Here is a 24,228-nt window from a genome sequence, read left to right as displayed (position 1 = left end):
CCATAGCCCTCTCTATTGTTTCGTTAAGAGTCTCCTTTTTCACTTACATTTAAGATAAGATGAATATTTCTTTTATATCACCTCTTGTTTCCTAACATCTCTCAATATCATATTGCATGCAATTATCTATATAAGATGTGTTCAATAACATTTAAAATTTTTACTTTCTTGGAAGTGTTTTTTAAATTTTTTGCTTTTTTTGCCTTTGGTGAGGAAGATTGGCCCTGAGCTAACAAGCCACAGCATGGCTTGATGAGTGGTGTGTAGGTCTGTGCCCGGGATCTGAACCTGTGAACCCCAGGCCACCAAAGTGGAGCACACAAACTTAACCACTAAACCACCAAGCTGGCCCGAAAGTATTTCATTATTTCTTTTGTTTGTTTGTTTGTTTTTAAATATCATGCCTCCTCTCCCTCATGACTTTTTAAAACTGGCAATGAAATAACATTTTCATTATTCAACCTTCTTGTGTACTCAGATTGGAATACAGACAGTTCTTGCTTTGCCTGGTTGTGATATCTATGGGTTTCAGTGATCCCAGTTTAGTTAAATAACAACAGTGCCCAAACGGCATAGTCAAGTTCAACTACCATGGTATGTTAACTGTGAGTAAAGGCATAAAGTACAAACTTTGCTGCTAGCTCTTCAGCCCATGAATCTCTACATAAACAACAGATGAGCATCATTTCTAATGACCAGTCACATCACTTCTTTCAAAGTCTATTGATGACTGGTCCCTCCACAGCTGTTGTTTGGTTCGCACACAGACAGCAAAGCGTGTAGTGGTGTTTCCTTCTTATCTCTTAGTACTAAAATCAGGTGACATTGTACAAAACCACTGATGTACAAAAATTGATAGTTGAAGTTGGAAATTTGCCAACAAAAATGAAAGTGCAGCAAAGAAAAGAAACATGATAACACTAGGAGTAAAATTCGAATGGAGCATAAATGGAAACCACTGAACCTAGGAATGTTCATGCTGCTGCCCTAGACTCTAGACTCTACATAAGCTGCCTAGACTAGATATGCAACCAGAGAAACTTCTTGAAAGCAAACATTGACATAAATAAGAAAGGTGGTTGTGATAAAAGGGATGAAGACGTCCCAGAGCAAAGGACACTAACATAGAACTTCTCAAAAAAGGAACTCAGAGCTATTGTATGTCACTGTAAGACCAAAAGATAAAATGTTGAAAGCTGATGGAAACTTAGAAAGGGGTAGGAAATTTGCTAAGGCATAGAAAAGACGCTCATTCCTTACTCCTTACTGTGATTTATACAATATGAAGGAAGCAAGCCTCGTTCAAAGGACCCTTGGTAAGTGTTTACAAAGAACTAAAGCACTAATTTTCAATGATTCTAATGTTTGAGATTATGATGTATTAAATACATATTAATTTTACTATTTTATTTATTTCCCTTTACATTTATAACTGATGTTAAGGGAGTTTTTAAGGTTTTGACACAATTTTTAAAGGTCGTAGAACAATAGTATTTTTTTCCATTGCTTATTATGATCATATTGCATGGTTTTAGTTGTATGGTCATTTTTACAGCACCACACTACTGAGCAAAGCAAGGGCTGCCTGTGCTTAAAAGTTTAAAATATAGGAAAATAGCAATTCTGTCAATTCAGTCTCTTGGATCAAGATATTTAAATTACTTGATGTATCTTAATGTCACATGTACTTAATGACACGTTAACTGATACAAAGCGGGGTAGGCTTTGTTTTGAAGTCATTTGGGAAATGTATTGTATGTAATTCTGTTACAGGGAATTCAAATCTTGAATGTCACTGTCCAGATGCCAAAATCGTAATCCTAAAAGAGAGCACTTCTATTATTTTTTGGTTATTTTTATTTTAACAAATGAATGGCATTTTACTATGTAGGGTCGTTTTCTTAAGAGTTAAGGATATGTTAACTAGTTGGTCCCAAAGATTCTCCAGGTGTTGTCTGCAAGTCATGTCCCTCTTCCTGCTGTGCTTTTCTTTTCTAAGAATCTATTGTTAAAATAAAAACAATAAAAACTTTAAAATTAATAAATAAAAATAAATAACAGCCATATGAAGGATACCTCTGCAATTTTTTTTTGCAATGTTGAAATTGGGATCACTGCCCTGTTATATAACTTTCAGGCATAAAGTTTTCTTTTGTAGTTCAGGACCAGGGAAACCAAAAATTTTAATCTTCCATGAACAGGGTGCATCTTTGCATCTGTATTAGTTTCCCATTGTTGCTGTAATTAATTACCACACACTGGGGCTTAAAACAACATAAATTTTGTATCTTATGGTTCTGGAAGTCAGAAGTCCTAAAATCAAGGTGCCAGCAGGGCTCCATTCCTTCTGAAGAGTTTAGGAAGAATCCATTTGCTTGCTTTTCTAATTTCTAGAGGCCTCTTTCTAGTCCTTGCATATAGCCCCCCGCGTGTCAGAATCAGCAACAGGGAGTTGAATTCTTATGTTGCTATCGCTCTGGTTTTCTGCAGCTGGAAAAGGTTCCCACCTTTTAAGGACTTGTGGTTAGATTGGGCCCATCCAGAAAATCATCCTCTCAAGATCCTTAATCTTAATGATAACCACAATGTCCCTTTTGCCATGTAAGGTAACATAAGCACAGGTTCCAAGAATAGAGCATGGGCGTCTTTGGGAGCCATTATTCTGCCTACCAGGGTGTGACAATGAGAATAAGGAAACAATTATACTTCTTCCGACTCAAATAGTACAAAGCTCAGAGCTATGACATATACTCAGTTGTCATAATTTCAAATTACACTTTCCCTTCTTGACTTTTTCTCTGCCATTACCCCCGTCCCATCTATTTTCTGATTTTACTGTGCTAAGGTCCTTATTGTACCTGCCCTTTTACTAGAAATTAGCAGTTCTTTTATTTATTTATTTATTTAAGGAAGATTAGCCCTGAGCTAACATCTGCTGCCAATCCTCATCTTTCTGCTGAGGAAGACTGACCCTGAGCTAACGTCCATATCCATCTTCCTCCACTTTATATGTGGGATACCTGCCACAGCATGGCTTGACAAGCAGTGCATAGGTCCACACCTGGGATCTGAACCTGGGAACCAGAGGCCACTGAAGTGGAACATGTGAACTTAGCTACTGTGCCACTGGGCTGGCCCAGTAGTTGTTTTATTCTTGCTTTCACTAACAAGTAAATTAAACAAAAATAGTATTTGCAGTGCCTACTTCATACTTCTTTTAATTTGCCTAGGAGTGATGTTAAAAGACGGAACAAACAGCATATCCATTTTAACTAAAAAAATGGAGGATGGATATGATCCCAGAATGAGTCCTTTCTTTCAAAGAAAGTAGAATGCCAAATATACTGTTCAGCTATCTATATTCTCGTGTCTCTACTATTATTAGAATTAAAATGCAGATAAATATAGTTGCATTTTGATTTAACATTTGTGTAGCTTTTTCTTTACGTGAGTATATTGACTTGATCCATATTGAATAACAACACCGGAAGTGCTGAATCATCAAAGCATCTCGGTACGTTGTATTTCTCCTGTTTCACGTAGATAAACCAATGAAAATGGGAGCAGCACACTTCCGCTTCACTGAATTTGGAACATTTGTCCTTCAAATAAATATTTAATTGCTTTTTTCCCCTAAATTTTGTGGAGAGTTTGATATTGTGTAGATACCACTTGATGAACGTTCACAAATGGAAATGACACATGAGAATATAATTGTATTTCCTGGCAAAAGGGTATCACATTTATGACTTAGTAAAGAGCCCAGACCTGTACTGTTCTGTTCAGGTGACTACAACGGTATTAAAAATGATCGTTTTTTTCTCTACCAGTTGTGAGCTCCACACCCCACACTTTTTTTCTTTGGAGCAGCTGCCTGCCCTCACCTTTCAGAGCCTGTTTTTCATGGCCTCTGCTAAGGGGCAGTAAACAGGCAGTGCAGAGGTAGATTCTGACCCAAGCTACATCAACTGAATTTTTGCTCCTAGGAATTTAGATTGGGAACATGGAGAGATTGTCACATAGTTTGTGGCGCTAAACCTGGGAGCTCACGTAAGGATTGGGCTAGAATTACTGTTTTCTGTCATGTGTATGAAGTAGCAGAAAAAGCTAGACTACAAAGAAAGAGACCAATGAAGAGATGCTGAGAGAGAACCAGCAGTGACAGAACATGTGACCAAAGAGAGAGAGAGAATCAACTGGGCTTCCTGGGGCCACACCAGGCTGTTTCCAATGCTTGGGACGACCAGTTACATATTTTTGACCCCACATTCCATGTGTCCTTTCTAATAAATTCTAATTTTAGATAGATAGAGCAAGGGCTTTTTTTTTGTATTTTGCACCCCAAAGTCTTTCTGACTAAGACTTTAATTATTCCATGTGAAATCCCCTCTTATCCAGATTATGAAATAAAATATTTTGATGAATATGTTGGAGTCAATTAGGCATGTCTGATGTAACAAATATTTAAAGAATGCCTGGTATGTATCATACTCAGAAATGGGTCCTGGAGCTTTAAAGATGAATAAGACATGGATCCTATTCTGTGAAGCACTTTTTCTGCAAGATGAATAAACACAGGTCCTGCTTTTGGTCAGACAAAAAAAACCCCTCCCTTTTATTGGTCATTTCTTATGGCATATGAACCTTCAGTATTCAATAAGTGTGTTTCCATGTTAATAAAGCTTGGATGTACTGTGGCAGTTTTTATGATCATTCAGATATGTTCAATTTTAATTTGACTTTTGATTTAAATAAAGTGGAATGAGTATAGTAAAGGAGGCATAGAAATGTGGTGAATTTAATCAGGAGGATTTCTCCTTCGGGAGATTTACAAGAATTCCATGAAATCCAGTTATACTTAGCTTTGAGACATAAAGAAAATATATGTGAAGGGAAAGGTCATTGAGATAATTATTCTCTTTTTTCTGCCTTTGGCGCCAAATCCTTTCTTTTTGAACTACAGCACCCTGGTTAGGAGCTGAAGCTCCTAAGACAAACTTACTGGTTTTGAATTCTGGTCCTGTCATTTTCTCACTGAATGGCTTCAGCTAGCTTATTACTTGCTCCAGATTCCTCAATTTTAAAGTCATTTTTATTTTATTTATTCATTTATTTTCCAGGGGAAGATTCACCTTAAGTTATCATGTGTTGCCCATCGTCCCCTATTGTTTTCTTCCTTCCTCCCCCACCCCAAAGCCCCAGTACATAGTTTGTAGAGTTGTAAGTTCTTCTGGTTCTTCTATGTGAGCCACTGCCACAGCACGGCTACTGACAGAGGAGGGATGTGGTTTGCACCCGGGAACTGAACCCAGGCCACCCAAGTGGAGCATGCCGAACTTTAACTGCCAGGCCATCAGGGCTCTGATGTCTCATTTTAAAAAAGGAGCTACAATAGTATCTACTTATACAGTCATTTTATAAACAAAATAAGATAAAAAATATAAAATCCTTAAAATAGTACCTGGTATGTATTAGGTGTTGAATACATAATAGCTATTATTATTATTCTCTTTAAATACATACACAGAAAAACACAGTGCACCTGTGCACACATGCAAACACACTCAGTCCAAGTAGAGAGAATCACAGGATTCTGAATGCATTATATTCTTTAGGGCCTGAGGGATGAGAAGTGCTACAAAAAATAAATGTATGTATAGTGACCAAATTATATTCATACCTTGGAGTTAATTTAGTAATGCGAGCTATCCTTCAAAAAACAAAAACAATTTTTATTCTTCCTTTATCTAGCTTTGCTATTCAGTAAAAATAAGTTTTATTGTTATTTACTTGAACATTCATTTTCTTTGGTGCAATAATCAATGGCAAAGGGATGTTTGTGGCTTACCTTTTGTTATTAGAAAAAAATTATGACTGGGATACAGAGAGTAAATACAGATTTATTTCTGGCAATAGCAGTTTAGCTAGAAAAGTTAGATGCTAAGTTATTCCTTTCCTGTGAAAGTTATACAAATATAACTGAATTTATTTGATGGATTGAGGTTAAGTGAATGTGATATAAATATTTATAAAACACGATTGAATATACATAATTTATATATGTACATATATGTATTCCATACATACATATATATATATAAAATGGAAAATGTACCGAAGAATAAATTCTGCATACAAATACTGCTGTGAAGTTTATGCTGCTCCTTTACAAAAATTAGAAAATAAGAATACCAGGAAATATACCTCAAAGATCAGAGGTTAACAAACCTAAGATGCGCCTTTAGGAAGATTCAAATTATTTACTCTATGAGAAGGATTGGAACATTTCAACTGCTCATTATGTATAAAAGTGATCAACCTTATAATGACTGATAAAAACTTAAACCAGATCCAATATTACATTGTTACTATGTTGTATTGTCCAAGGAAATATATGCCTAATGTTATCTTAACTTTCCCTCCTTGTATTAATCAAGTGTTGATGACCATGACTTAAGGCCTGAAAATATTATGATAGGAAACCTTGGCAGAGGGAAAGCCAGATCGTACATGCAAAGGGTTATTTGTCATGCTGTCACCAGACCCTAGGGAAGCGCAGTTCCAGCTAATTTATTACAACATGTTTTCATTTTTACCGGGCACAGGAAGGACTTACTCTGAGGCCATCCCACTGTGATCTGCACTAGAGCAGCAACAGTGACGACATCACTTTGCTTGCACAGTTTTTGTGGCCCCTATTTCTCCCTCACTCTGCTCTCTTTCCCAGAACATTTAAGAGCATTCATTAAATTCAATAGAAGCCAAGAGCGGTATACATCTGGTGAGGACAGAGAGTGGAAAGTGAGGAGATCGAAACAAACGAATGCGGCCCCAGAACTTACGTACATGTTACTTGCAAATGTGGCTTGTTTAAGCCCCTAATACCTTATGTAGGGTAACTCAATAAACAAGACGTCCAAAGGTTGTGGCTCTCCACAAAGATGAGAGAAGGTTGAAGGTGATATTGAACTACTGGAATGCTAAGTCTTTTTTTCTAATACAAATGCACATAAAAAATGGAATTGGGGTAGCGAAGAATGAGTCACGATGCCTGAGGAAGTGAAGAGTCTGTTTTAATCTTTTGCAAACATTATATATGAGATTTCCTATTTCTTTTCCTCTCATACAGTCAGAAAGGAGCTCATTTCAAACCTTCTTTTAGGATTTAGCCTCCTCAAAGAAATTGTAAATCAGGAATAAGTTCTTATAAGTTGTGGATATTTCCTGAGAATGTGTAATATACATATAAGTAAAGGCAACATCAAAGAGAAATGCATAGTGAATATTTAGATCAATTGCACAAAGAATGCAAAACACAAAAATGTCCCATATACCTAAATGTGGGGTATAGGGGCCAGCCCAGTGGCTGAGTGGTTAAGTTCGTGCGCTCTACTTCAGTGGCCCAGGGTTTTGCTGGTTCGGATCCTGGGTGCAGACCTAGCACCACTCCTCAAGCCATGCTGAGGCAGCCTCCCACAAAACAGAACTAGAAGGGCCTACAACTAGAATATACAGCTATGTGCTGGGGGGCTTTGGGGAGAAGAAGAAAACAGAAAATTATTGGCAAAAACAGATATTAGCTGAGGGTCAATCTTTAAAAAAAAAAAAAGTCTAGCATACATCTTGTCAGTACTCTCCCACTTTACTACCTACGCCCTGTTACAGACTTGATCCAAGTGAATGAGCATTTGCGTGGGAGAGTAATGTTTTGTGCATCAAATACCCGCATTCTAAGGACTTGAAATAATATTAATACCTGTGTCAATATAAGATATATTTGTACCTTTGGATGTTGTTATCACATCTGCTATTCTATTTGATATGTCAAATAATGCTTTGAAACACGATAAGGTGGTTCATCATTTAGCAGCTAGAGTAACTGAGAACAAAGTTATATGACCACTTTAAGTTACTACTTAGTCGTAGTCACCACTAGAACCCAGGACTAAGGTTACTAAATCTTGTGTTGTACAGATATTGTAATAGGGAATTTGGACCTATGCAGACATTAGTGCAAATATATGTCTTTTGAGAATTCACACCTTTCAGTAAGCCCTTTGCCTCCAGAATAAAGTCCAAACTCCTAGACAAGAGAATGAAACCCCTCTTGGATCTTTGGCTCAATTAACCCTTACTTCTGCTTCACGCTTTAGAATCCAGCAGAACTAAACCACTTGTAGTTTATCCCACAAAATGACCATTCACAGATCTTTGCTGAAGTCTACCTCTTCTTAGAAAGGTTTCTCTTCCCTCCCATTTTCCTATCACTTAGTAGTTTCTTACCATATGCAGCCCACTCTCCAGAAGTGGTCCTTGATGTCTCAATCAGACTAGACTGCTTACCCTCCACTAATCTCCCAGAATTGCTGTGCATGCACACGTCTTTTTACTTCTCACTGTTGTTCTAAAATGAGCTGTGAATGAGTGCGTCACCTGCACTAGACAGTAACCTCTAAGAGAGCAGGGAAAATGTTGATTATTCTCTTCTAGTTTGAGCACATAGCCAGAGCCCTGGAATATATTAAAAGTAGTTCATGAATGTATCTATAAATTAATAAACAGTAGATTTCAATGCAATTACTTAGCTGGTTGGAGGGCACTCACTAATGGTTGTAGGTGATTATGGATTCAGAATACTTAGGGGCCAGTTAGTTACATCATTGAGACAATAACCTATTTCTAGCTGTGTTTCTTCTCTATGGAAATGTATGGGTCAAGTCAAGAACATTTATGGAGCCCCTCCTAAGCAGCAAAAGTGGTTCCAGTTTCTGGAGAGTCAGTTCACTGTATAGATAATGAAAAGCAAATACTGAAACTAGAAAAATTCCTTACATCTCACATTCTACTGATAATTGATTAGTAACGTTAGCTTAGTAAACCAAGAGATAACATTTAACATTAGAAAAATAATTAATATTCCCCTGAAATTATCAAAGTCTAATCTCTTTTATACCATATTAAAGAGTTGCTGTAATCCTGTCACTACATAGCGAATTCTTATTAACCTTAGTATTCAAGGTTGGGAAAGCTATAAAATAAAGCTCTTGGGAAATTATTTGGCACTTTTCCCCGTTTATAAACATAGCCTTTCTCAAATGTACTCATTTATTAAAGACATACATGGAAAAGAATGAGTGAATAGATGCAAACTTATTTCCCCCAGGATTACTACCCTATTTAACGTTAAAATAAAAACAAAAAATATAGCTAAAATTATCAAAATTTTACATATGCCAACAAAAAAATACCATGATCCCCTTAGGTTGTTAGTAATCTAATTTACAGAATATTGAATATCATATCTTCTTCACTCAGAACTTTCCTATCATAGACATGCTAACCAAATTTATTTATTTCTATACCAGGGAACTATAAATTTAAAAACTGCATTTGAAATTTTAAGTGAATTTAAAAATAATCTCATGTGTTTTTTTGCTGCTTTTTAAAAATCCTCCAAATTAAGCATATTAATTTCCTTAAGTGAGATTGTTATCACCTTTCTTTGTGACGAATTTCTGTTCAGTTGAAAGCCTTAATAGACTATGTTGTAAAAATATTTAGAATATGCTTGTAAAACCAAATTCAGGCTTAACAATAAAACAGAGAGAACCTTGCTTGCACAAACGCCATTGTTCTGGACTCCTGTTCCTCATTCAAAATCCTCTCTGCTCCACTTCTTAACTCTAGCCTTTGTTGCCTCAATGGTCTCATGTAGGCTCTACCCACCTTCACACAGGTGCAACTAGACAAGGCCTCCTCGCAGACCAGCACTGTGTCTCTCTTGTTTCCTTCCCTGAGACTCTCTAAGACCTGATAGGAAATCACCAGCAAGCATTCTGCATTCATGTATGAGCAATCTACAAGGTCAGGGATGCTAATGCCTATGGGACAAACCTTGACCAATGGGATAGAAGATAAAGGGATCAATGTTTCCTTTTTCTAGCCTTTAACGTACACACTTCTGAGGTTTATTTAATAATGCTTTTCAGAAATTCCTTGTTAGCATCACAATTACAAATTTTCTCATCTTTGGAGGATTGGGAGAAGGAATGGGTGGGAGATGAAGCATTGTAACCATGGTTATCAAACTGTCTCCTGAGATCTTGTTACAAATGCAAATTACTGTGCCCCGCACAAGACATATAGAGTCAGAAACTCTGCGGGGTACAGCAGGGCAATTTGTGTTTTAATATCTTTCAGGTAATTCAGTTGCACAATAAAGTTTTCGAAGCACTGAGTTACATGATAGCTGTGGTACTTCAACAGTCTGGGGACACTTGTAAATAGAAGAATTGTGAAGCTAGTTGGCTTTATTATTGTTGTGGAAACCCTGAAAAAAGAAAATGATAAGCCAAGTTCAGTTAAATATGATCATGTTTCAAAACCAGAGTACTTCTATAGTGGCATTTATAGACGCCCCATGTCATACAGCTAAGGGGCTCACTGCTGAAAATCAGGCCCATAATCTAATTGTAAGAGTGAGAGATCTTGCAAACTGAAAACATAGTCTCCATAGAGAGAAACTATGTTACAAATCAGGGCTTTAATAAGAAAAGAATGTGACCTCGGGACCTGCAATGGCCATATTTAGGATAATAAGTCTGAGAATCTTTCATACAGACATGAATACACTCACACACTCACGCACACACGGATATGCTGGTATATATACATGCCGGCATGTGTATATGAATGCATGCATTGACAGGTAGAGAGATAGATTTCAACAACAAAAATTGGTCTCATAAATTATCTTAAAATTGAGAGAGGCCAATAAAAACTGTGGAGAAATGTGAGGAAGCAAATGATAAAGAAACCAAGAAAATACAAAGAAAATAACCAAGGTGTTATTCAAAACAAATTTATTGCTATCTATAATTCCAATTCGCTCTTGTTAGAGGATTGATGATGTCAAACAGAAGATTTCCCCCACTGCCCAATTAAGGATAATTTGAGAGTGCAGCCTGGGACAGAGACTTGGGAAAGCTAATTGCTCTGCATAATAAAATTGATAGAGAACTATCTCCATTTTTTTTTTAAAGATTGGCACCTGGGCTAACAACTGTTGCCAATCTTCCTTTTTGTTTTTAAGGATTGGCACCTGGGCTAACTGTTGCCAATCTTTTTGTTTGTTTTTTCTGCTTTATCTCCCCAAACCCTCCCTGTACACGGTTGTATATCTTAGTTGCATGTCCTTCTAGTTGTGGGATGTGGGACGCCGTCTCAACGTGGCCTGACAAGCGGTGCCATGTCTGCGCCCAGGATCCGAACCCTGGGCTGCCGCAGTGGAGCGCACGAACTTAACCACTCGGCCACAGAGCCGGCTCCCATCTCCATTTTTTTTCTGAGGATTCTTAGTGTGCCATGGATGAGCCCAAGCTCAACTTCCGGAGGCACTGATTTCATCTCCTACTTCCTGTGTAAGTTAGAGATGCTACCTTTGTCACTCTATTATCTACAGAGGCACTTATTTTACCTGTTTGGAAAAATAGACTACTCAGATAAGAGAACCCTAGTCCTAGCCTCCAGCAGAGATAGATTGTTATTATTCTGTTCTTCCAACATTTCTAAATCAAGCATGTTAGCCTAGACAGACACCTAAGATGGGGACTCTCAGGAAAAAGCAGAATATCTTCCTGCTAGGGCTATGCTGTCTAGCATGCTAACCCACAGCCCCATGAGCCTATCGAGCACTTGAAACGTGGCTATTCCAAATCTAGACGTGTTGTAAAGGTAAAATACATATCAAATTTCAAACACTTCATACAAAAATAATGTAAAATATCTTGTTAATCATTTTATATTGATTACATGTTAAAACGATTATGTTGGACATATTGAGTTTAATAAAATATATTACCAAATTTATATCTTGACTACTGTAGACAATGCTGCAGTGAGCATAGAGGTGCATATATGTTTTCAAATTAATGTCTTTGTTTTATTTGGATATATATCCAGAAGTGGAATAGCTGGGTCATATAGTAGTTCAATTTTTAATTTTTTAAGGAACTTCAATACTGTTTTCCATAGTGGCCACACCAATTTACATTCCCACAAACAGTGCATAACGGGTCCATCTTCTCCACATCCTCACCAACATTTATTATTACTTGTCTTTTCGACAATAGCTATTCTCCAATGAGGAGATATCTCATTGTGTTTTTGATTTGCATTTCCCTGATGATTAGTGATGTTAAACTAAGTGTCCATTGATAGATGAATGGATAAAGAAAATGTGGTATATATACAATGGAATATTACTCAGCCACAAAGAAGAACGGAATCTTACCATTTGTGCCAACATGGATGGACGTAAGAGTATTATACTGAGAGAAGTAAGTCAGACTGAGAAAGACAAATACCATACAACTTCACTTATATGTGTAATCTAAAAACAAAACAAACAAATAAAACAAACAACAGACCCATAGATACAGAGAACAAACTGGTGGTTGCTAGAGAAGAAGAGGTGGGGGATGGGTGAAATAGGTGAAGAGGATTAAGAGGTACAAATTTCTAGTCATAAAATAAATAGGTCACATAGCTGTAATGTACAGAACAGGGAAAATAGTCAATAATATTGTAACAACTTTGTATGGCGACAGATGGTAACTAGATATATCATGGTGATCATTTCACAATGTATAAAAACACTGAATCACTATGTTATACACTTGAAACTAATATAATATTGTATATCAATTATACTTCAATAAAAAATAAAGATATATATTACTAAATTTAATTTATTTTGTTTGAACTTTTTTATTGAAAATTTAAAATTATATCTGTGGCTCACAATATATTTCTATAGCATAATAGTAATACAGATGATTTCAAACTATTTGGAAATTAATCAAACTTACTTCTAAATAATTTATGGTCAAGAAAGAAATCACAAGACATATTCAAAACTATTCCAAACTGAATGAATATGAGAATACAACATATTGAAAATTGTGGATTGATAAAACAATGATTTGAAGGAAATTTATGGCTATAAGTATATTTACTAGAAAAGAAGAAATATTTAAGAACAATTGTCTCAGTTTCTACCTTAAGAAGTGAGAAATGACACTAACTTTAGGAGGAGATAGAAAAACTTCCCAACTCATTTTTATGAGGTTTGTGTAACTGAAAAAAAGCCTGACAATGACAATTCAGGCAAAGAAAAGAATTTTAGAGTTTCTGATCAGAAAGTCCCACGATATAAATGCAAAATTCTATAAGAAATATCAGCAAATCAAATCCACCAATACATAAAAAGGATAATAATCATAACCAGTGCAGTTTACCCCAGAAGTGTATGGTTAGTTTAACATTAGAAGATAAAGTGATGCAATTCCATGTAAACAGAAGAAAAGAAAAAAATTCTATGATTATGTCAATTGGTGCTAAAAAAAAAAATCCTTGACAAAATCCAACACTCATTTATAGTAAAACTTCTCAGCCAACTAGAAAGTTAGGGAAATTCCCTTGACATAATGAAGAGCATCTATGAAATACTACAGATAACTTCATAATAGTGAAATATTGAAAGTGTTTTCCCAATTTGGTAATAAGAGAGGATTTTTCCTCTCAAACCTAAGTACTGGAGAGAAATACTGTATGTATAGATCCGGAGACTCAGTATTTTCAATACATGTTTTCTCCTCACTCCTCCATAAAGAGATCCAATGCAATCGCAATCAAAGTTTCAGCATAATTTGGGAGAAATTGACAAGCTGATTTTAAAATTTACATCAAAATGTAAATAACGTAAAAAACTAACACAAATTTTAAAAGAAGAACATGGAAGGCTTTACATATCTGATTCTAAAACTTACTGTAATGCTGCAACAATCATGAGACCATGTAATGGAGCAAGCATAGACAAACAGATATATGTAACTGAGCTACAGACCACAAATAGACCTACAGAACTAAATTATGGCCACAGCACCAGTTCAATTTAGTGGGGAGATCTTAAAAAATACTGCTGGAACAACTAGATATTTTTATTAAAGACAAGAAGTATTCCCACTACATCACTTCATATGCAAATTTAATTTAAGAAAGATCATAAACCTAACCACGAAGCCTGGAGCAATATAGCTTCTGGAAGGAAACGGAGGAGAAAATCTTCACAGTATTGGAGTAAGTAAATGTTTTTTCATAGGATGCAAAAAAAGTACAAAAAGGAAAAAGACAGAAAAAACAGCAAATTGGACTTAATCAAAAATGAAATTTTATACTCACCAAAAGAGATTAAAGACTAAGAAAAATTGTATGTGTCTGTCTGTGTATACAGAAAATATGAAGACCTCCTACAGGTCAACAATGAGAAAACAAGTGACCTGTAGTAGGCAGAATAAGGAGACCCCAAAAGATACCCACATCTTAGCCCCTGTAACCTGGGAATATGTTAGTTTTTATGGCAAAGAAAATTTGCAAGTGTGATTAAATTAAGGGTTTTGAGATGAGATTATTTTGGATAATGTGAGTGGGCCCAATCTTATCATAAGTGTTCTTAAAATCAGAAGATCTCTTCAGTGCTGAGTTCAGAGAGAAAGGGAGACGTGACTACAAAAATCATTAGAGGACTGAAACATTTCTGGCTTTGAAGGTGGAGGAAGAGGTCATGAATCCAGGAATGTGAGCAACCTCTAGAAGCTGGAAACAGGATAGAAAGGGATTCTCCTCTAGAGCCTCCAGAAGGAATCGAAACCCTGTGACTCTTTGAGTTTAGCTCAGTGAGACCTGTGTCAGACTTCTACAGAACTGTAAGATGATAAATTTGTGTTGCTTCAAGCCACTAAGTTTGTGGTGATCTGCTAGGACAGCAATAGAAAACTAATACACAACCCAATTAAATATGACCAAAGCTTTGAAGACACACTTCACCAAAGATTAAAAAATGACCAATAAGCACCTAAAAAGGTGCCTTACCACACTGTTCTTTAGAAAATGCAAAGCAAACCCAGAATGAGACACCATTCTACACCCATTGGAATGAATATTATTACAAAATAAAACAAAACAGAGAATATACAACCTTGATGCTATGGACTGAATCTTTGTCTTCCACCAAAATGCATATGCTGAAGCCCTAATCCCCAATGCGATTGTATCTGGAGATGGAGCATTTGGGACGTAACTAGTCTTCAGGGTGGAGCCTCATGAATAGGATTAGTACCCTTATGAGAACGGACTGGAGAGAGAGAGTCTCCGTCTCTGCCATGTGAAGCTAGGGCAAGAAGTGTCTGCAAACCAGGAAGAGAGCTCTCATCAGAAATCAAATCAGCTTGCACCTTGATCTTGGACTTCCCAGCCTCCAGAACTACGAGAAATCAATATTTGTTGAATTCACCCAGTCTACGGCATTTTCTATAGCAGCCCCTGCTGACTAAGATAACTGGCAAGAATGCAGAGCAACTAGTGGGACTGTAAAATGGCACCATCATATGTAGGCCTGCTTAGCAACATTGTTATAAAGTTGAGTACATACTCTATGAGTAGGTAATTCCATTCCTAGGTACTTGCCACAAAGAAATATTAACAGATGTCTACAAAAATGTGTGGACAAGGATCTTCATAGGAAGCTTATTCATAATTCTCCAAAACTGGAAAACACAATGCCATCAATGAGGGAATGGATAAACAAATAGTGGTACATTCCAACAAAAAAAATACCACCCAAGGATAGAACGAAATGAACAACTAGTGTACATAACAACATGAACGAACTTCAAAAACATTATGTTGAGTGAAAGAAGTCATACACAATGGAGTATATATTTTTATTACATTATATTGTTGTAGAACAGACTAATTTAATTTAAATTAAAATTCCGGTTTAAAGTTATAAAAATCAGAGAGTAATTGCCTTGAAGTTGGAGAGAATTGACCAGAAAGAGACTTTAGGAAAGTTTCTAGGGTGATGGTGACAGTCATATCTTGCTTAGAGTGAAGGTTTCATGTGTTTATACACCAGTCAACTCTCCTTAAACTGAACATTTAAGATCTGTGCATTTTGGGGCCGGCTGGGTGGTGCAGCAGTTAAGTGCTCACATCTGCTTTGGCGGCCCGGGGTTCACAGGTTCAGATCCCGGGTGCGGACATGGCACCACTTGTCAAGCCATGCTGTGGTAGGCATCCCACATATAAAGTAGGGGAAGGTGGGCTCAGATGTTAGCGCAGGGCCAGTCTTCCTCAGTAAAAAGAGGAAGATTGGCAGCAGATGTTAGCTCAGGGCTAATCTTCCTCAAAAAAAAAAAAAAAAGATCTGTGCATTACATTTGATGTAAATTACACATCCATACTCCAGCCTTGCACAGGTATATTTGGACAACATACTGCCTCATTCCTATGCTGCATATGTCTCACTCTCTGCCCTGTGGCTCCTCTGAAATAATCAACTGGGACACTATGGGAACTTGCTCTGCTCTCAGCATGTGCATGCAGGATTAGAGGGGCGTGAATGCCCATTCGATCATCATTGTCCAATGAAGGATGGAATATCATTCTCCAGCAGAGAAATCTGAGATCCATTCCGTTAGTGTCCTCAGAAACTTCTGTTGGAATTGGGTGACTAATTCAAAAACTCACCCATGTGTTGTTGCTTTTCCTGCTAGCTCTTTTATCCCACTTTCTGCAGTCCTGCTTCCTTAGAATCATTCCCACACAAACTAACTGAATACAAGAATCTGTCTACTGCTCGCTTGGGGAGAAGCCAGGCTAAGATGTCATCATATTTAATGTAACTCCCCCTTCCTGGTAATATATTTTTTTCTTATCATTGACGTTTTTGTAGCTATAGTATTTTTAATAAAGAAGTTGCCCTTGTGGTATAATATTTATGTATAATAACGTAATTAAAACATGTATGTCTTTCAGGTTTATATAAGGTAAACAATCATAATCAGAAATCACTAACAGTTTTTTAGAGGTCAAACTTAATTCAGCACGCTTTATATTTTAGCTACTTAGAGTAACAGCAGACATGTTTGTTTTGTCCAATGGCATTCCTTTGATACTGGCAAATATCTCATATCACATTATATTTTTTAAGTCCTATTTGTTATTGTACATACTTTAAGTATTCCTTTCATATTTACATATTAAAACCAATAGTAGAGTTTACATCTTCAGACACTTTACCCATAATATTTATCGATTTAAATCTCAAGAGTTTTAAAGTTGGAAATTTCTTCATGGCAGAACACTTTCCAATAACACACTCAAATGATATTTAATTCTTGCAGACCAGGCTGGGATGATGCCAATTTTGTGAAATGACTCAGTGTGTTTTCATTTTTCTCTCTTTATGAGCCTTTATTTCGCTGAAGATGTCACCTCCCTCTTGAGGGCAACTCCCATCCAGCTGGGGTTAATATTTCCTCACTGTTGTGTAATTTGAAAGAAGAAAGTTTTTGGAGTATGCAAGAGAGGGATTGGTTCTCTGCCCCACCACCTGCCAGATATGAATCTGCTGAGGAAATCTCTTAACTGCTCCATACTTTAGTTTCCTAGTTGAAGAAGATTATATTTCCCAAAAAGGTCATGGCAATATTTCTGGTCCCTCATGCTCTTCCAAAACCTTGCCACTCCCTATGAAGAGATGAAGCCTCCTCTCACCCTCTCCTGCTGCTTGAACCTTGAGCAGACTTCTTTTCCCATAAATAGAATGTATCACAAAAAACACTGCATGGCTTCCATACCTCCTGGCTCTCTTTCTCTTGGGATGTTTGCCCTTGGAATCCAGCCACGATGCTGATAGGAAGCCCTCACTAGTTCACTTAGAGAGGTCAAAATGAGAGGCCCACAGGGAGAAGAACCCAGGTTCCTAGCCCATAGTCAGCATCAACAGCCAGACACTGAGTGAATAGCCCTCAGATGGTTCTAGTTCCAGCCCTCGAGTCTTTCACTGAGGCCCCAGAACTCATCAAGGATCAGAGGAAGTTATCTCTGCTGTATTTTGTCTGAACTCCTGAACCACTACTCCCTGAGCATAAGAAATAATTACTTGATGTCACTAAGTTTGGGGATGATTTGTTATGTAGCCACAGTAACTGGAGGAGATTTTGGTACATGAAAGTACCAAGAGGTCTGCCATTACAAAACCCAAAAATTGGCATTGATTTTGGAACCAAATGGCAGCCCAAGGTCAGAGGGGCCTTTGAGAGTCTGCCCTGTCTTCTCCTACTCACAGGACGGAATAAGAACCAAGAACTCACAAGAGTCAGTGGTTAAGATCATATTGTGAAGTCCATCCTGATTTGACGGGAAAGAGGAAGATGGAAGCTTGGCCATTATGTAATAGTTACTGGGAAAATAGCATTCTCATTGACAGCATTAGTGCTAGGTTCTCATTTTAATATTTCTCTTTCTGCTGTTCCCGGATTTGTCTACGTTGGGTACAGAGGTACAGCAGTTAACAAAGACAGGAGAAATGATATCAATGCTCTAAACTTATCCTTATTTTGGAAAAAATGAATACAATCTTTTGAATGTTTTCTCAAATGATAAGAGATCTCTCCCCACATGTGATTCTACCACTTTCCCGATAAATGTTTTCATCTCCTTAAAGTCCTTTTTGTTCTCTTATCCTTTAAACAAATCTACTTCAATCCCACAATTCAGAGTAAGAAAATAGCTGACAGGGATAAAATATAATTTATCAGCTTTACCATTTTCCGCAATTTTAAATCTTTCATTTTCTTTCTATCCAGGTAGTAACTCAGCTTGACGGCCCCATCTTTAAAAGTTGAAATAACAATGTATACAAAATTCCCACAAGATTCCCAGTTCCTGGATCGTATCCTAGTGAAGGGCTGACTGAAATGGACGTTCTGATGACGTTAGCAATAACTCAAGTTTGTGAGCTCTGTCTCTTCTTTTATTGTCCTCCTTTGTTTTGATTTTTCCTTTCCATCCTTTTCTCTCTCCCTGAAGGAAAAATGCCATTGCCAAACTGTAAAGATAAAATGGCTCAAGGTGTGCCCAAACGATGCCTCCTGTCTTTCAAATAAATGCAACAATGATAGCCCAGAGAGATTTATCATTGCGCTTTGTAAAACACTTTTGGTTCATTTATTTATTTATTTATTTTTATTATGCCTGCCCCACCCCTTCACCGTCCTCTTTACACTCTGTTGCTGCTGAGTCCTGTTTAGCATTTATTTAGGGGGTATGTTTTCATCCATTCACGAGAAGGTGACACAACATCCATTTCAAGTGACAGCTACCAAATAGGCTGGTCTAGCCTGATTAAATGCATAGAGAGTTTCTTTTCTTTTCCTTAAAAAATAGTTATTCACATAGTCTAGGGGGTAAGGGGGCATAAGGACATATCGGTCTTTTACTTGTAACAGTTGAAATTTAGTTAACTTTCAAGGCCTTATTGATTGGGGAAATTCTATATTTCTGAAAACATTTGCTTAATTGTCTGAAAAGTAAGAATTGCATTTACCAAGGCAATCATTCAGTAAACAAATGTCACAATGAGCGATTTGAAGGGTTATAAAATTACCCTTAAATAAAACAAACAAATCATTGACCATGCTAAGACCAATCTTCTGTGAATCAGTCAAGTGAAGATTCAGAATTAGTGTACAGATTTTGGCAAATATATATTCTCATTCAAGCGGATTTGAAGAGTATAGTGGCAACAATGAAGAGTGCAACAGCAATGATTGCTGATGCTCTTAAAAATTAGAATACTACGCCTTCCTCCTCATATAGACTTCTATTAATTAGTTAACAATGCTATGAAAGTAAAATATTAAAAGACAACCTTAGTTTCCAAGCATTTAGTCGTTAAACTTTTCTTTTTTAAAAAAATCAAGTTTAAAAAAATTGTCTCAGTTGGCGAATGAGTGCATCTTTCATGACATCGCATGCTTCTACCTGGTTAGTTTCCTTAGTACTGAGAGCAATAGTAACTTGGACAAAGGCAACTGTTTGGGGCCACTAACGTCCTTGGCTCTCCTTCATGCTTGGGGAGAATCACGTAATCTGCATCACTGGATGTATCACCTTGAAGTTCAAAGACATTGTTTTGTTTGTTTGACTTGTTTGCTTTGTTTTTCCACCTTTAATAATTTCTTGTTATCAACAAGAAGTCCAAGATCTCCCTCTCATGGCACTCACCTGAAGTGCCCAAAGACCCATGGAGTCCCACTCATTTTAAAGGAGTTAGGCTTATTTTCAAAAGCCTCAAGAGAAGGATAAAATGAAACTGGAATCAATGATCTTGATCTTGCTTACACTGGTAAGATCTGGTCTTGCTTACATTGCTCCCATCTTGATGCCGTGTGTGGGGCTGTGTACGCTACAATGCTCTTGGCAACCCAGATTTCTGTACAGGCCCCAGTGGTGCCCCAGAACTGGATGTGACAGAAGCAAGTCTTTTAGTTCACATTCACAGGCTTGGCTGTTATCTCCCAAACATGGTACTTTGGTAGGGTAGCTGAGCCCAGAGTGGGTACCAGCTTCAGCCACAAGTTATCAGGCCTTCTCCATGAAATGCCAGAGCCTGGTAGAAAACCCAAATGGCTCTGCTCTCCTCACAGTGAGTTCTTCTCTGGGGCCTTTGTTCTTTCCTGACCCAAGATTTCAGTCGTAACTATTACAACCCATCCACCAAATCTCAGGGTCACTTTTGAAACTTCTCACCCAGAAGGTTCCCTGAATCCGAGGAAAGATTACCTCATGCCTGTCAAGAACCATGCCAACTAAGGATAGTTAGGAATGGTAACAATGGCTAAATTACACGAAAGTTTCATGAAGACAAATCACACCTTCTAGATTTGCATTTTTGTAATTAAAAAGGATCATTCAGGAGGTTTGGGATGAGGGAAAGAAGTTTTGCACCCAGATGACCATTTATCTGTGATGCTAAATAGAGAAGTGCTAGCAGAATTTTGAAATCTTACCTTGCCAGGAGACCTATTTTATTAGCCTAGTGAGTTTTCGTTTCATTATTTTGTTTTATTTGTCAAGAGTCCCAATATGTGACATAGACAGATGCTCCTCTTCTCAGAGACTCAAATTCACAAGTTAAATAAGAAATCAATATATGAGATGGAGTGTCAACTACATATACAGTGTGAACCAAATATAAAAGGAAATAATTAGAAAAAAAGAGAAAAAAATACACTGAACGTTAATAGCAATCACTTATCAGCTGTGAGATAATGCATTAATCCTCTTTATTATTCTCAGAAATGAATGTGTATTATTTTATATTAGAGAATAATACTAATAATTTGGAAATCAACACAAAAGCATAATTGTGGTTTTTCTTTATTGTTTTGTTTTTGAAAGCAGAAGTAATATATATTTCAAAAATAAGAAATTACATCATCTAAAATATGGAAATATACAGCTTTTTATATTGCTCACTTGTGTAACTTTTTTAGGCGGCTATCTCTGAAAACTAAGAGAAATTTAACAAAAGAAAAAATGATACTTGCTCTTCACACAATTCTTCTCAAATGTTCTTAACTGGTATTTACCCTCAGATTTGAATGTGTCACTCGTTAATTTATGTCAAACTTCTCAAATTTATATGTTTAGCTTATAAGTCTTAAATGGCAATGTGTTCTAGGCTTTTTACTTGCAACCATGTAAAACTTTGACCCTGAAACTACCTCTTTTTCTGTGTTGCGAATGTTTTTAGTATTTTTGGATTTGCTCACCCATCAATCAACAGCCTCCATAATTTTTTGTGCTGCTGTTATATTTTCATTTAGTCTTTGACTTTCCAAAATGAAAGACCTCATTTTCACTTTTCAGTACAATTTCCTATTGTTCAAACCCCTTCATAATTTAATTTGTCTTCCTTAGTACAATTTAAACATCGCCAGGGGGAGTGCTGACCAGACTTTTCTAAAGGGTGTTTGTCCATTATGTTTTCTTACTTCTTCAAATTCAGGTAAGATAGTGCATTTGGTATTATTTCTAATCCTTCTCTTCAAAATGCCTCAAGAGAAAGTGGAAGCTGACTGTTTCTGAAAAGCTTTGTATCTCATGGGCATCTACAGATGGAAATGGTGGCCCGTAACGCATTGCCATGGCAGGTGTGCAGATCAGGGCAGTGCCAGGGCTGGAAGTAGAAAGGAGGCAGTGGCCATGACTCCAGCAGGTCTGTTCTGAGCACAGGTAACAGAATCGCTATGATCGTTCAGAGGCTGTTCAAGTTCTTCTCTGTCGTTCAGTCTGCAACCTCAGTGCATTTGCAGAGGAACGTTGGTGTCACAGCAGTGGCATTTAATAAGGAACTTGATCTTTTACAGGAGTTCTTTGTGGACAAGATTAGAGAATACAAATCTAAGGGATGGGTTTCTGGAGGACCTGTTGAGATTGGCCCGGAGTATCAGCAAGCGCTCGAGAGGGAGCTTTTTAAGTTTAAGCAAATATACGGTAAAGCAAAGATGACTGTGTTCCCTAACTTTATATTTGAAGATCCTGATTTTGAAATGATGGGAAAACCTCAGTCTTGAAGAAATAATGTAAAATTAATTTAGTAATTTTTCCTAGATTAGTTGTACAGCTAATCAGAAGTATCAGAATAAACATTTTGTAAGTGTCAAATCTTCTTTTGATTTTCATTCCAAATAAATTATTTGGTGATGTTGGGTGTAAAATAAAAAGAAAGAAAATAAAGGAATATCTTGATAGAGTGCCTTGACGTCATGGCTGTTTCCCAAATGCCCCTTTCTGCCTTCGTTTTCTATCCAAATAAATAAACAAATAAACAATTTGGACAGGGCTTGAGAAAGTGAAAAACAAAGAAAAACAATCCAGGTAATATTTGAGCAATTTGAAAATATTAACAGTATATTCCCATTGGTAGATTGGTATGTTGTAGATGCTTAATTTCTAACTAGAAGTTAATAAACAATGTAGCTGTGGTCCCTAAGTTTTTAACCATTCCCATCTCTGTCTGTATGCTGACAAACACATTTAGTTGTGTTTGTTGGCCTCCATATTTTGATTTTTTGGAGTGACTAATTTTATAAAGAGATTAAGAACTTTATATTTAATAATTTTGAGATATGTATTTGTTGTTGTTCAATTGTGGCAAATGAATTAACTTTGTAACCTGAACTTTCTTTTAATAAAGACAGATAATCAGTTATCAGTTGATGCTGAACCCATTGGGTCCATGATGTTGGGATACTGCATATTCACCAGATTTGAAAATATCACTCACCCACAGACTATTCCTTATAAATTGAATAGATAGTGTTACAATAGATGCATTTTAGATAGCACCACCTTAACCAAGTGGTCACATTGAGCATCACCAATAGACTAATAGTGGCATAAAATTGAAGTTAAGTGCCACTTGATGTGGAGCAATTTTAAAAAACCCACAACCCACCCTATTTTTGCCCCCCTCAAAAAATGTGGCTATAAATATAGTCAGTCATGAGGAAGTAGTCAAAGAGAGCCAGACTCTGGGACAATCTACGTGAAAACTGTCCTGGATTCTTCAAAAAACTCACGTCTTGGCTCAACATTATGGACTAAGTATAATTAAATTAATCTTAACAGTCATGTGTTTTAATTGTATTGTGGTTATGAGGAAAATGTTCTTATTCTCATAAATGCGTGATAAAAAAGAAGAGCATGATAAAGTATTTAAGGGTGAAATGTCATGACGTTTGCAAGTTACTTTCAAATGGTTGACCATCATTACCAACAAAATGTAGTAAAAAATATAGATAGAAGGAAACCGGTAATGGGAAAATATTAATAATTAGTGAAAATAGTGAAGGATAGATGAATGTGCATTGTGCTGTATTTCACATTTTCATTACTCATGCTGAATGATGTCTCCTACCCATAGCTGAAAGATTTGAAAAGAAGTGAACTAAAGCCAGCTCAGGTAAACTTATTTCCTTCCAGGCTTTCTCAGGGAGCTCTGTGCGCAATTCATTCATAGCCAGGTGTCTATTAATGGCTTCAGATTGTTTAGAGGGTAAGTGCAGAATAGATACGGCAGTGAGACATCTGGGAGTGAAATTTGTGGCATATGTGACTATAAAAGTATGAATATAAATGTGCATGGGTGGATAAAAGAGTATATATATATATGTATATATCAGAGTATGATGTTTATCGCAGCAGTAAATTTAGAAAGAGCTATTTATAATTAAGAGCATATTGAATAGCAGTAGATCATCCAGAAGAGTGTGCACATTTTTACTCATACATGATTTCCAGAGGTACAAGAAT

General features: G+C 36.8%; 1 pseudogene; it reads left to right on the top strand.

The window, feature by feature from the left end:
• The first annotated feature begins 22,160 nt into the window (after positions 1-22,160).
• LOC103546698 (ATP synthase-coupling factor 6, mitochondrial pseudogene) lies at positions 22,161-22,487 on the top strand (annotated as a pseudogene).
• Positions 22,488-24,228: the final 1,741 nt, after the last annotated feature.

The sequence above is a fragment of the Equus przewalskii genome, chromosome 19 (genome assembly GCF_037783145.1).
Source record: "Equus przewalskii isolate Varuska chromosome 19, EquPr2, whole genome shotgun sequence".
Taxonomy (NCBI): domain Eukaryota; kingdom Metazoa; phylum Chordata; class Mammalia; order Perissodactyla; family Equidae; genus Equus; species Equus przewalskii.
This window is presented reverse-complemented; position numbering and strand designations above follow the sequence as displayed.